Source organism: Amblyomma americanum, chromosome 3, assembly GCF_052857255.1.
Source record: "Amblyomma americanum isolate KBUSLIRL-KWMA chromosome 3, ASM5285725v1, whole genome shotgun sequence".
In the NCBI taxonomy this organism is placed as follows: Eukaryota; Metazoa; Arthropoda; class Arachnida; order Ixodida; family Ixodidae; genus Amblyomma; species Amblyomma americanum.
The window spans coordinates 141,130,939-141,143,278 of NC_135499.1; positions in this window are offsets into that span (position 1 = coordinate 141,130,939).

The window sequence follows — 12,340 nt, forward strand, 5'->3', positions numbered from 1 at the left end:
CACTCTTTTAGGCGCAAGGACAGTTTATACCAGCCGTCGTGCTTTCTTCTGTGCGGCCAGTGTATACGGGAAGGTGATCAACCAGGGAGTGGCTCGGTCTCGTCGATACCAGCGCGCGCTTTCGTGCCGTGGGCTCCTATGCAGCCATGAAAGGGGGTTTCGGAGTCAAGGTTCCTCTTTCCTTTGACGAGTGATACAAAGGGCGCAGGGGCTGCTATCGAGCTACGATTGCGAGCGGCAGTTTGACCGCTCACGCTTTTTGATGCGAGGAATTGATGCCGCTAGGAATGATGGCAGCCAATGCAAGCAACGCCACTGCAAGATGGCTTTTCTTTGTCAAGACAGTGGCGAAACCACGCCCCCCCCCCCCCCCCCCACACACACACACACACACACACACCCCATCCTACCACTTTTTTTTTCATAAAGCAAGCTAGGAAGGAGCTAGATATCGTGCCGTGTACCGGGTGCACGTTTCAGCGTATACTTTCAGTAATAGTTTGTGGTAACTCAGGTAAAATGACGCTTTGTGCGGCGCAGAACGGCGGAGGGCGTCGGAGAAAAAAAAGGTCAGCTGTTAATATGCCGGTTAATTGAATTTATTAATTAGCTTATCAGCTGTTACAGTTGAACACCTTAATGTATAGATTTGTAGCGCGGCTTCAGTAATTTTGATATCTTAAAAAAAAAAGCAGCATTCCGGTTTCGACTCAACCAGCATGCGACATCAAGAATTTCCAGCGCCCCAGTGCCGAGGAAAATGGCGTTCTTGATGGTGCAGATATGTTGGCGTGCGTATGACCAAGAGTCCTAGCTATTGAAGGACTCTAGTATTACTAACGCTCAGGCGCGAGTGCCTAATTAGAAAAAAAAATTATTGTGGGACCGTAAAAAGAACGAAAAATAAACTGTCCCCGACCGTGAGTGCTTAACTACAGTCAGATTCCTAACTGCAATACTTAGAGGAGTAACAACCGAGATTTTAGTTATCCGGCTGGTTTAATTACCACCTTCTTACGCCAGCCACCGCTGATAGGATATAAAAGCGTTTTTTTTCTAAATCGCGCTAATATTTTCGTTTATGGGGGTTTAACGTCCCAAAGCGACTCGGTCTTTGAGGGACGCGGTAGTGAAGGGCTCCGGAAATTTCGACGACCTGGGGTTCTTTAACGTGCAATGTCATCGCACAGTACACGGGCCTCTAGAATTTCGCTTCCATCGAAATTCGACCGCCGCAGCCGGGATCGAAACCGCGTCTTTCAGGTCAGCAGCCGAGCGCCATAACCACTGAGCCACCGTGGCGGCCGCTAATATTTTCGCTCAAACAGCCTCTATACGCAGGATTTGCAAAATATATTTAACGTCTCCACGAGAATATACGTACCACTTATTTCTGCTGCCATTTCACAAACGTCCTGATCACTCGCTATCTCACTAGTGATCGTTCATCGACGAATGAAAAAGCTTGAAAACAAAACTTGCTGCAAACAGCGCGCACCCTGACATCCGTCACCTTGCGGAGGTTGTACGTGATCTCATTTGCTACGTATGCGTTATTTTATGCCCGGTGCCGAAGAACACCGAAGCCGTAAAAACTCGGGGGCCCTCTTCAGTGCCGCAGTATCCCGGCAAGCGTATTCCATTTATCGGGAGGGGGGTCACTCGGCTTCCGTCCCATCGAGTTCTCGTCCCGGCCGGGCTACCGGTTCGGGTAGGCACGTACAGTTTCTGTCGCTACCGCGTCTAATTCGGTTGCGTTATCGCGCGTTATAGGAACTGGCGACACGAAGTGCTAAACGCTGGCGTAACGCCGGGAGAGAGGGAGACGGGACGCGACTGCTGTGTGTGGCGAACGTCGTAATGAACGCCAAGTTGCACAGTCGGCGAGCTAAATATTTTAAAGCCCCTTCAAATGTTAAGGTCCAGTTCGGTCTCTGCCCCCCCCCCCCCCCCCCCCCCCCCTGTTAAATCCTTATTCCTTACTTTTTTTTTTTCGTGACAAATGGATCGCACTTTATGGCCTACCGTCCTGCGTATCGACTCGCAGTGTTGTTCCTTTTAGTCCTTCTCCGAGCTGTCTTCCCTCTCTCCACACCCTTCCTCCGGAGCCTATCGCGCTGCACGCGGCGTTAGCATTCAAAGAGAGAACTGGAGTCCAGGGAAGAAGCTTAAGAAGCACCATGTACGGGGGCCAGCGGCGATAAAGAGAAATAGAAAGAAAACAACTTGCGCACCAACACAAACATGCGCAAAACAGGAGGAGGAGGAGGCAAGAGGTAGGCGATCTGGACGTTCGATCAGCTCCGTCGTGGAGATGGCGGAGTTCATTTGGAGCGAATCCGGTTCTTCTTTCTCCCCTTCCGAAAGGGCGGCAGATGCCTCGGAGCATTGCCGCCACGCAACAGCGAGAGATAAGAACGGGCTGCTGCAGCAGCTTTTCCGCTCGGCCCGTTCGGCATGTCGGTTGCCCGCTTTCTTTCCTCCCTCCCTCCTCCTCCTTCCTCCTCCTCCGCCTCCTCCGACTCAGCATCGCGATCTTCGCCCAATCCTCTCTGCTCCGCGAGCGTTGGCCGAGCTGCAGCCACGGCGCTTTTAGGGCCGATCGGGCAGCATCGAATAGAAGGAGCGAGTGGTGAACTCGAGGCGAGAGAGAGAGCCCGTCCCGAGCCTCTCGGCGGATATTAAATGAAAATGCTACCCTGCTGCCTGGGCCCGAACGACGGAGTGGCGTCCTGTCGCTGCGTCTATGTCGATTTTTTTTTTTGCAATTAGAATTGATGTCCCCCTTCGCGCGGATCCATAAGCGAAGCCTGTCCCTTCCTGTCCTGCACTCGAGGTGCTCTTTGCGGATCATTAGCGTGCGTGTTTTCTTTTCTCTGCCTGTCTTTCTCTCTCGAGTTCTATGCGGTCGCATCGCTCTTGCTTGGCTGGCCGGCGTATTTAAGTAAGCCTCGATTGGACAGGCCGCTGCTGCCCGTCTGGGTTGTCACCCGTCGAGCCATAGAGACACCTCTAACAGATGAGGGATACGCCGGAGCCCGAAAGGAGCGACGGGGAGAGAGAGACAGCGGTGGCGCGCGCTTCTTTTTACGATCCATCTGTCTATCCCCTTTTCCTTTCTCAACTTCTGGATAGGCGCTACTCTGCGCTGCTTGTGAGGCACCGGAGTCGCTTATCGGTCGCCGCCAGAGAGGGATGTTCATACCGCCACTCATATATAACTTCCGAGTCCGCCGACCATGCAGCGTCTCTGGCTGGTTTCGTTTGGGCCTATATAAGTGCCAGATTGTTTGGATATATCCCCAAAGTGAAGTAATCCAGTTTTGAATCGGTCTGCGATGGTTGGCGGGTTCAACGGCCATGGAGAAATACAGGCAACAGTGCAATACTTGCGCAGTGGCAGGCTCTCAACTACTTCCGACGGACGAAAAAAAAAAGAACATAATGAGAAAGAGAGGGAGGAGAATGATGTGACACTATAGGTTTTAGCGTCTCGCCCACTTGTGTTTGGCGCAGTGCGTTAATTCGCACGATTGACGTTTTCGGGATTACACACGAGGGCCGAGATAGACCTGAATGCTGATGTTAAGAATTAAAGCGTTGTATCGAGTGTAGCCTAAAACTCGTCGTTTACGGTTGGGTTGTTCTTCTATCGACACCAAACTTCCTTTTTATCTTCCAGTTGCACGTGACGAGGTGTCAGTCCGCCGCAGAAAGGCGCCAATTTTTATTGCGATTGCATCAGAGTTGACACACCAAAACTCTGCCGATGACCGGTGTCGAGAAGTTCGCTGGTTGGTCGAGAGAGGTCACGCGACCTTATGACGCCATCGCAACCTGCCAACCGAGTTGTGAGCAACCTAGCTAGTTTCTAGACAGCAACCTAGATGGAGAATCGAAACCAGAAGTCGGACAAAAATGTGATACCTGCATATGGCGGCACCGTCACAGCACGGCGGATACCTGCTACTGCAGTTAGCAGTCCGAATACGGCGGTTGATTGTGTGACAATTGCAAGCAATGATACTGTGACAATTGCGCGCGCGCGCACACACACACACACACACACACACACACACACACACACACACACACACACACACACACACACACACACACACACACACACACACACACACGCGCGCGCGCGCACACGCACACACACACACACACACACACAGTCACACACACACACACACACACGCGCGCACACGCACACACACACACACACACACACACACACACACACACACACACACACACACACACACACACACAGTCTATTTTGGTTGGAGACGTTCACTGTCTGGACATTTTGCATGGAGCCAGAACATGGCGTTGTTATAGGCCTAATACCACCTCGCCCTCTTTTGCCATCTCCAGTGCACTTCGCTTATCCGCGTTTTCCTTTCGGATGCCCGTCTCGGGCGAAGAGCTCCTCGCACGCAATCCCTCATTTTCAATTCACGCTTTTCCAAGGAAGACGCCAACGAAAGAGCAAACGCACCAAAGAGACGTCTGCCGCCGATAGCGGACCCGTTCTGCGCGCGGCGTCTCAATACATTACGTTTGCACTCGCCCCCAGTCGCTTTGCGCACAACTGAAATCCAGGTGGGAAAGGGGGAGTGGATAAGCTGAGTAATGATAGAGCAGGGCGCTTCGTTTCGTGGCGCTTATCGCGCCGGGCACACGGCGGACAACGCGCGAAGCGCGAGCGGTCGGTATAAGATACGCGAGAGCGCGACGGCATATCGCGGCAGCTAGCGCTGTTGGCTGCTCCTTCTTCTCCGGTATTTACTCGGCGTGTTCGACTTGGGCTGCCTCTTCGACGGCGTACACGCGGATGATAAAGAGCATAGTGTCCCGTCTCTTATACACCGTGCGCTGTCGGCATGCCTCGCGAGGTCGTGAGCAGAATCGGGCTGTCGCGCAAGCTAGAGTCGGGTGCATATATATATATATATATATATATATATATATATATATATATATATATATATATATATATATATATATATATATATATATATATATATATATATATATATATATATATATATATATATACTTGCGTGCATGCTGTGCACGCCGGTGCATATGGAATGGGATGCTGACCGCATGCAGGCGCTATGCGGATAGCGAGCGACGCGGCCACCACCGTGAGTGGCTGCGGCTTGCTGCGCGCACGATCGGACGATAGGGGAGGAACCTGATGCGCTTTATCGCCGCCAGGTAGGGACACGCGTCTAAGGGCCGATGAGCGATTTTCCTCCGCTGCCGAGTTTTTATACGAGTGAGAGAGAGTGTGTGTGCGTGTTTGTGTGTGTGTTTACGCAGACATCACGGGAGGAGCTGACGCCTGATATGCGGGGGTCCAAGGAGTTATCGCTCGATGCGGCCGTATGTAGTATACTTGTGTGTGTGCCTCTTGGGGGCCGGCCGGTGCGAGCCACCGGTTTTGCGCGCCGGTGTCCACTTCGCGGCGTCCTTCTTTATATACTATTGAATCATCGGATTCTTACGTGCTTAGGGTGTGCCCCGGCCGTCTTGCTCAACTTCGGAAGCTGCTTTACTTTCGTTTTTTTTTTCTGCCGTGGTTCAGTGTTTGGTTGCGTCACGTGTCCCTTGGACGAGGTGCCTGGGCAGCGCTCTGGCGGGATATGCGGTATAGCCGGATTTTGGGAGCAGCTTGCATGTGTACCTATCGTTGGCGCTTGGACGGTGGGTATATACCTCCGTATACCCTATAGGCGTCTATAACATATGTGAAGACATCGAGGCGGCATCTGTGACGATCAAAATCAATTGGTGGAGCAGACAGCCCCACTTTGACTCGTCATGTACTTCGTGTTCGGCGGCACTCGTTTATTTACTTCGATTTATTTGAACAAATTAAAACAAGATTGGCTTCCAATTTACCGGCAGCAATTACAGCGGGCAGACACGACAAAGGGTACCTGCGTTCGCGCTTTGCTAATGGCTTTCGCGGGGAGCTAACAGCTGAGGGCTGCCGGCGCGGGTTTGAACAGGCAGCAGTTTCTCTCGGAGGAGCTGAGAGGATGCGCCGGGTGACACGATTCCTGATGTGGACGGGGACTAAGGTGCCACGTATGAACGCCTGATTAGACGACATAGGGAGAGAGCGAAAAGCCTGTATTTGAGGAACTAGGACGAACAGAAGTGGACAGGACAGCGCCCTGTCCTGTCCACTTCTGTTCGTCCTTGTTTTTTTCGCGCTGCATTTTTTTACCATGTATTTGAGGGGCAGTTTTGAATGAGTAAGCTCTCTCGTATCGAAATAACGCTTCGAAACAGGGCCTGCGGACCTTGACCTGTCAGAGGAGAGACCCGGGCGATCCAAAGCCTTGCTTCTGGCAGTATCAAACGCATCTGCCTTGCTATTATATATTTGTCAGGTTTGAAAGTGAAGTTCCTTGTAGATGCAATCGAATCAAGCCACGCGGAAGTGACTCGACCACAACGCCACCGGTTCTTTTAAGCGACACGAGTGGTGAACAAAGGAAGAATAATAAGGAGATCGTCAGTGCCGGTGTAGAGCGGAGTATTGTGGTCATTTCCACAGTCGCGCCATATTCCCCAACGAGAGGCGGCTGCAAGCATTCGTGAAGACCCGCTCCCCGATGTGAACTTAATTCTGACCTCGGATTCCGAAGGCACCGCTCGCGGACACACCGGCTTGTTTCGCGCCCTTTGGGGAGACGCATACGCGAAAATCGGCGCGCGCGAAATCGGTCCCCGCGTTGGCACAACGTGCAGGCGGGTATCGTCCGACTGATTAATCGCTGCGAGTGCGGAACCTATTCGTGCACATCGCGAGTTGGCGGTTTCACACTGCACCCTTGCTTCATGCAGTCCGGAATCCGGAGACGAGCGTGACTTCGTCATGGTTGAGGGGAAATTGAAAAAAAAAGTATAATAAATAACAACACGCTCTGAATTGTTTTGTTTTTCGCTCCCCGCATTTCACGTTATCGATATCCCGGACAGCAGCATGAGCAGCTCGTTTGCGCAGATCGTCGCGGCTGATTGGGTTCGCATCGAGACGTTACGTAGTGCTGCCGCGTGCAATGTTTCGCTTTCGCTCTTCGTTGCGTTCGCTAATTTTTGCTCCGGGGTGTGTACACGGCTTCGCGTTCTCGGCGTCAGCAATGTTTACGGCGTCTGTGCACGACATCCCGCGAAGCACATACACGACGCGTCGAGGCGGAACGGGCTGCTGCTGCTGCTTGCTGCGCGTCGGAAAGGTGGGTGCGCGCGTGCGTGACGTTCGGGCGTAGAAGGCGTGCGCGCCGGCTGCTGGGGAATGCGCCGTGCGTTCGGGGGGATGCCGCAGTGCAAAGCGGCGTCTTCGAGAACGAGCTGTACGCGAGTAGACAGGGCTAAACGAAGCTTCGCTGTGGCCTTCTCACTTCACGCGCTGTCTGTATTGAAATAGAGAGAGAGAGAGAAAATCTTTCATCAAAATCCTCCCTGATTAACATGGAATGCAGGTTACGGCTCGATTAGGCAGCAAGCGGAATAGTTTTTTGCGCAGCAGTTCCACTTATCGTCTCGGTTCTGTCACAGGAAGTGACGCAGAAACCGATGCGTTTCGTCTGTATGCTACTTCCTCCTCTTCACCTATACTTTCTCTTCCAGGCGTGCCTGGATTAAACTTCTGTCCTCCAGCCTGTAGGCACCCACGTATCCTGTGTATAGATAAGCTAAATCTCATGTGCACAGCGTAAGCACGTAAGGGCTCATCATTGCTACGTAGGCGAGCCTTTTGTCACCCAAGTGATGTCTGTAAGGAGGACTTTTTGAATGTCTTTAATTAATTGGTGTGCACGCTTGCCATTTAACGGAGAGCGAAGTTATCGGACACCACGCGTTGGGAAGGAAACCAGGCACAAACACTGTACGCCGAGGTGTGTGGGAGAGAGGAACGCGGAAAACATGGGCCTGATGTTCTAAAAGTGTGCTTCAGGGGGGCGTTGTGCCTGCTTTTCTACTCGACGTGTAGGGGCGTCTAGATTTAGCGCTTTGTTCAGTTGCAAAGCGCTGCGCGAAAGACCCACCGCTGCATTGTGGCACACTCTTACGCTCGCTCTCATGTAGTACGTGTGTAATACGTGTGTACTTATTCCCGCTCGCGTATTATAGATGCGCACTCAGTGCGTCGAGCGTGCACGCAATCCTCCCTATACCTTCCAAGTACCTCTCTCTCTCTCTGACGTTGTGGAGAGAGGGAAGAAAATACGCCGACCTAAGGAAGAACTGTGCTTATTAGGTGAGTACGCGCGTGTCCAGTCTGGACTGGATGGAGTAGAACTTCGAAGCCTTCTGTCCTGTGCGCGTCGCTGTGCCAAACAGCCGCACCATGTAGCAATAATTGCTAGGCAAAGAAAGTGAACAAATAATGTGCACGCCTTTTCCTCCTGTCTTGTTCTGCATTGTGGTTTGGTTTCCGTCGTCTCAGCTCGCTTTATTTTTTTTTTTTGTAACTTCCGGGCGTCGCCATAACACAAGAACGTAAATAATAACCATTGTTGCATCGTGCAGTGTCGGCGGGTGTGAATTTGACGCTTTCGTGTCGTCTGAAATTATTCGTGCAGACATCGTGAATATCGCCGACCGCCTCGGCCAACGGATAATGAATTTAAACGTATGTGCCAGATGCAGCTTTTATACAACATGTTTACATAACGTTCTGCAGTGCACCGTGATCAACGCTTGTGGTGTTTCTTTTCTGCGCGCATTATATACTTTTTTCGTCCCTGTGTATGCTGTTGCCAAAATGTGGACCCATCGCTTTGTCAAGCTGTTTCTTTTATACTTCCGTCCTTCCGCATCATCATGTACGACGTGAGGGTCAAAAGAAACATTATTATTATTATTATTATTATTATTATTATTATTATTATTATTATTATTATTATTATTATTATTAATAATAATTTCATTCCGTCTCGGCGAGCGCTGGCACGATCTTGCGTTGCATGACTGTCAGTGTTGCGCACACAGCGCTCAGGAGGAACCCGTTGGACGTCAAAATAGCCAGTGTTGTGGAGCGAGTGAGAAGAGGGCCTTTTTTGTATACGACAGCAAAGGCTTCATCTGTTTATATGGCCGTCGTAACAACTTGCACGGATACGCCGCTTTACAGGCTCCCTTGTAACGAGCCATGCATGCAACACATCTATACTGCTCGAATCGCGCACCCGACACATGTAATGGGCTTACCTGAACACGGTCTGCGCGGATATCACGGTTTCAGAGCCCAGCAGCACCGACGGCACACAAATGTAGTAAGCACTTTGATCGAATGCAACGCACGCCCTCTCTGCGTTTCCAATTGCGAGCCCCCATAAATGTATTCGCGGGCTCCGAAGCGCGCCCATGTATGAATGCCGCGGCAATCGGAAGCATCAAAGGCCTGCTGCTCGCTGCGACCGACGCGCAGGCGGGTGCCGGTTCATACATATTTCACACTTTGACGACCGCGATGGAGGCACTTTGCATCCCGTTTCACGGATATACGCCGGCGCTGGCTGGCTGAGCACGACTCGGCTCTATAACTGGCGAACGCGTGGGCTGCCCTTTTAAGCCCTTCTGCAAATGGTAATCCCGCTCGGTGTAGTGGCGGATGAGGTGCTGCGAATCGCGTGAAAACGCAGCAGGTGTCTGTGTGCAAGCGCAGTGGGGGTCTCGTTACTTCGAGCCCGCTTAATTCGAACTTCCGGCTAATTCGAACTGCCGTTTGGGTGCCAAGGGCCTAAATTTGAACTTCTCATTACTGGAAGGCAGTTTCGATTGCCTTCGAGTTCGTACGTGTCGAGATTCGACGGTTTACGCTGATATAAGCCGCAGCGGAGAACGTAAGTCGGGCAGTTCGCGAGGCGCCCCAGACAATGGGGACTGCGGTTCTCCACGCAGGCTGTACCTATAGCTGCGTCAGAAACATAATCTGAAGCCTTTGTAGTTAGATTTTATTAAAAATTATTTGTTCATATCCGAAGTCAGCCATGCAGGTGTCAACTGAGAGTAAAAAAAAAATAGGGAAAGGGGGTGGAGAAACTGGCGCAAGTGCTCGGAAAGTCGATGCTTCTTGAAAAGTGCTTAGCCCATGGCAAAGAACGGTGACTATACTCGCCACATTGGCGGAACGGACGGTGAGAATGATGCGCATGCAGTGCATGACTGCGTCAAGTGCCGATTCTTGCAGTCATCAAATGCTCAGATATATGGTTAGGGTCGTGTAGGTTAGGCTGTAAAGTTATTTTTCTTAGAATATTATTCCTTTCCAAGCAGAGGAACAGAGCTCACAGCCTTCTTCTTCACTCCTCAGGGCGACCACAAAAGTCTGTAGTCGGATACAACTCAAGAACGAAGCGGCTTTTCCCCGGCAAAGGACCCCCTTCCAGCCAATGGCGCCAACCGGTTCTCATGAGCCTGCTAGCGTGGCGACGCAGGGAGGGGGTATCTTCGACCGTGGAGGGAAGGGACTATCCCCTTTGATCCGCCGCCACTCCCTGCATTGTCATGAAAATCGGCCGACGCTTTTGGCTGGAAGAGGGTCCTTTAAAGGGGACCATCGTGCAATTTGCATGTCACGATGGTCAAGAGGAGGGAACGAACCGTCGGCGTTTGCCAGTTTACCGAACAGGGCGGCCGGTCCGAATGGCTTCTCTGTTTCTCCTTCAGGCGGGCGAAACCAGACCGGGTCGGTCTGCGGGGCCTCTCTTTGTCCCGTTGCACGAGGCGCCTATTTTCGGAGCGGTCATGCATTCGTGGGCGGGGCAGCTAACGAAACGACGCTTTCTCGAGCCGCCCGCTCTCTTCCGGCTCCGCCGCGTCTCTTCGTGTGTTTTCCTTTCGTCGTTGTCACTCCTCGTGGATGGCTATTGGGCTGATGAACTTGGCTGACGCTATCAACCGCCAACGCTGTGCCGACCGATACCTGGCTGTACCCGTGTTTACATGAATGCGACAGCAGGCGACTCCAGTCCACTCTTTTAAGGCAAAGTGCAAGAACACCGAGGAAGAGGGTAGAAGACGAGTCGCCTTTTTCTTCTCGAACCCTGCTCTTCCTCTCGAAAAACCGACCCAAGACGCATTCTGTCGCATTCATGTAAACGCGTGTTGTGAGCGCATCGTTTTTGTGTCGGGAGGTGAAGGAAGCGAACTTGAGGGGCGGGGTTGGGGGGGGTGAATGTGGACACAACCGTCTACTGATGTTTAGGCGTATGTTAAATGACATCTATGCGCGAAGTTATTCGGCAATAGGGGCGGAGCTTCCACTAAGGTGTCACACTGCATTTGTCGCGACTAAGAACTAAAAAACAGCAACTAAATCTTCTTTAGCATTTCGTGCATTTTACATCTGCTGTCGTCTGCAACGTCCTTCAAGAGTATTCGCGATACTGGGTGTACATAGCGTTGTCGCTTGGTGCGTTGTAATGCACGATGCCTCTGCATTCGTTGTCCTTAGTGAAAGTTAAGTTTCGGTGCACTGGTTTCAGGGAACATGCTCGGCAAATTTTTCTGTTGGTCCCGTATAGCTCATTTATCGAGGGGAAAATCACTCGCCACACTACCTCGAAGTTTGTACGGTTTTGTGCCTTCTATGCGCGTGATGAAAGCTTTTAAAAAATAAATAAAAGAAGAAGCCGCAGGAGGAAAACGCCGGCGCTTTACTCGCGCGTGAACCCGAGTGACCCTCGGAGACGTCCGACCGTCCCGTCGGCTGTGGCACACGGAAGAGCGCGCGCGCCTCCGATTGTGTTCGGAGAAGGAAGGCTGGGTCGCTGAGCGCAGCGGCCGCTCGCGGTCTTCGTCTGGCAACGCCGGTCGCCTAACCTGTGCACGCGCGAGAAGACGGAGAGAGAAGCCCGTGGCGGAGTGAGAGGGGAGGCAATTTTCGCAATAAAAGAGCTAAAAGAAAAAACGCCTAGCGCAGCCGCGAAAAAGCTGACCGGGCAGCGGCGGCGTCTAGCCGAGGAGGAGGCTCTCTCTTCGGAGAAGGGGAAGCCCCACTGCCGAAACGTCGTCCCCCCACCCCGCGCAAGGTGTTCGGCTCTCTGCCTCCCGGCGGTGCAAGTTGTCTCTCCTCTTTCCGCGCCTTGGTCCGCCTATCTGTTTCTCCGAGCTAGGAGGAGGAGGAGGAGTGCGGGAGTCCTGTTCGGAGCGCCCCTTCTCTCCTTACCTGCGCGCTTCTCTCTTCTTTGATATTGTTCGCCGCGTGCTCTTCTTTCTCGTGCTCCTCGGCGTTCGTGCGCTCCTTCTTCTTGAGAGGACTGCTCGGGGCCGCCCGGGGTCCCCCTCGAGTCGCCCCCCTCTC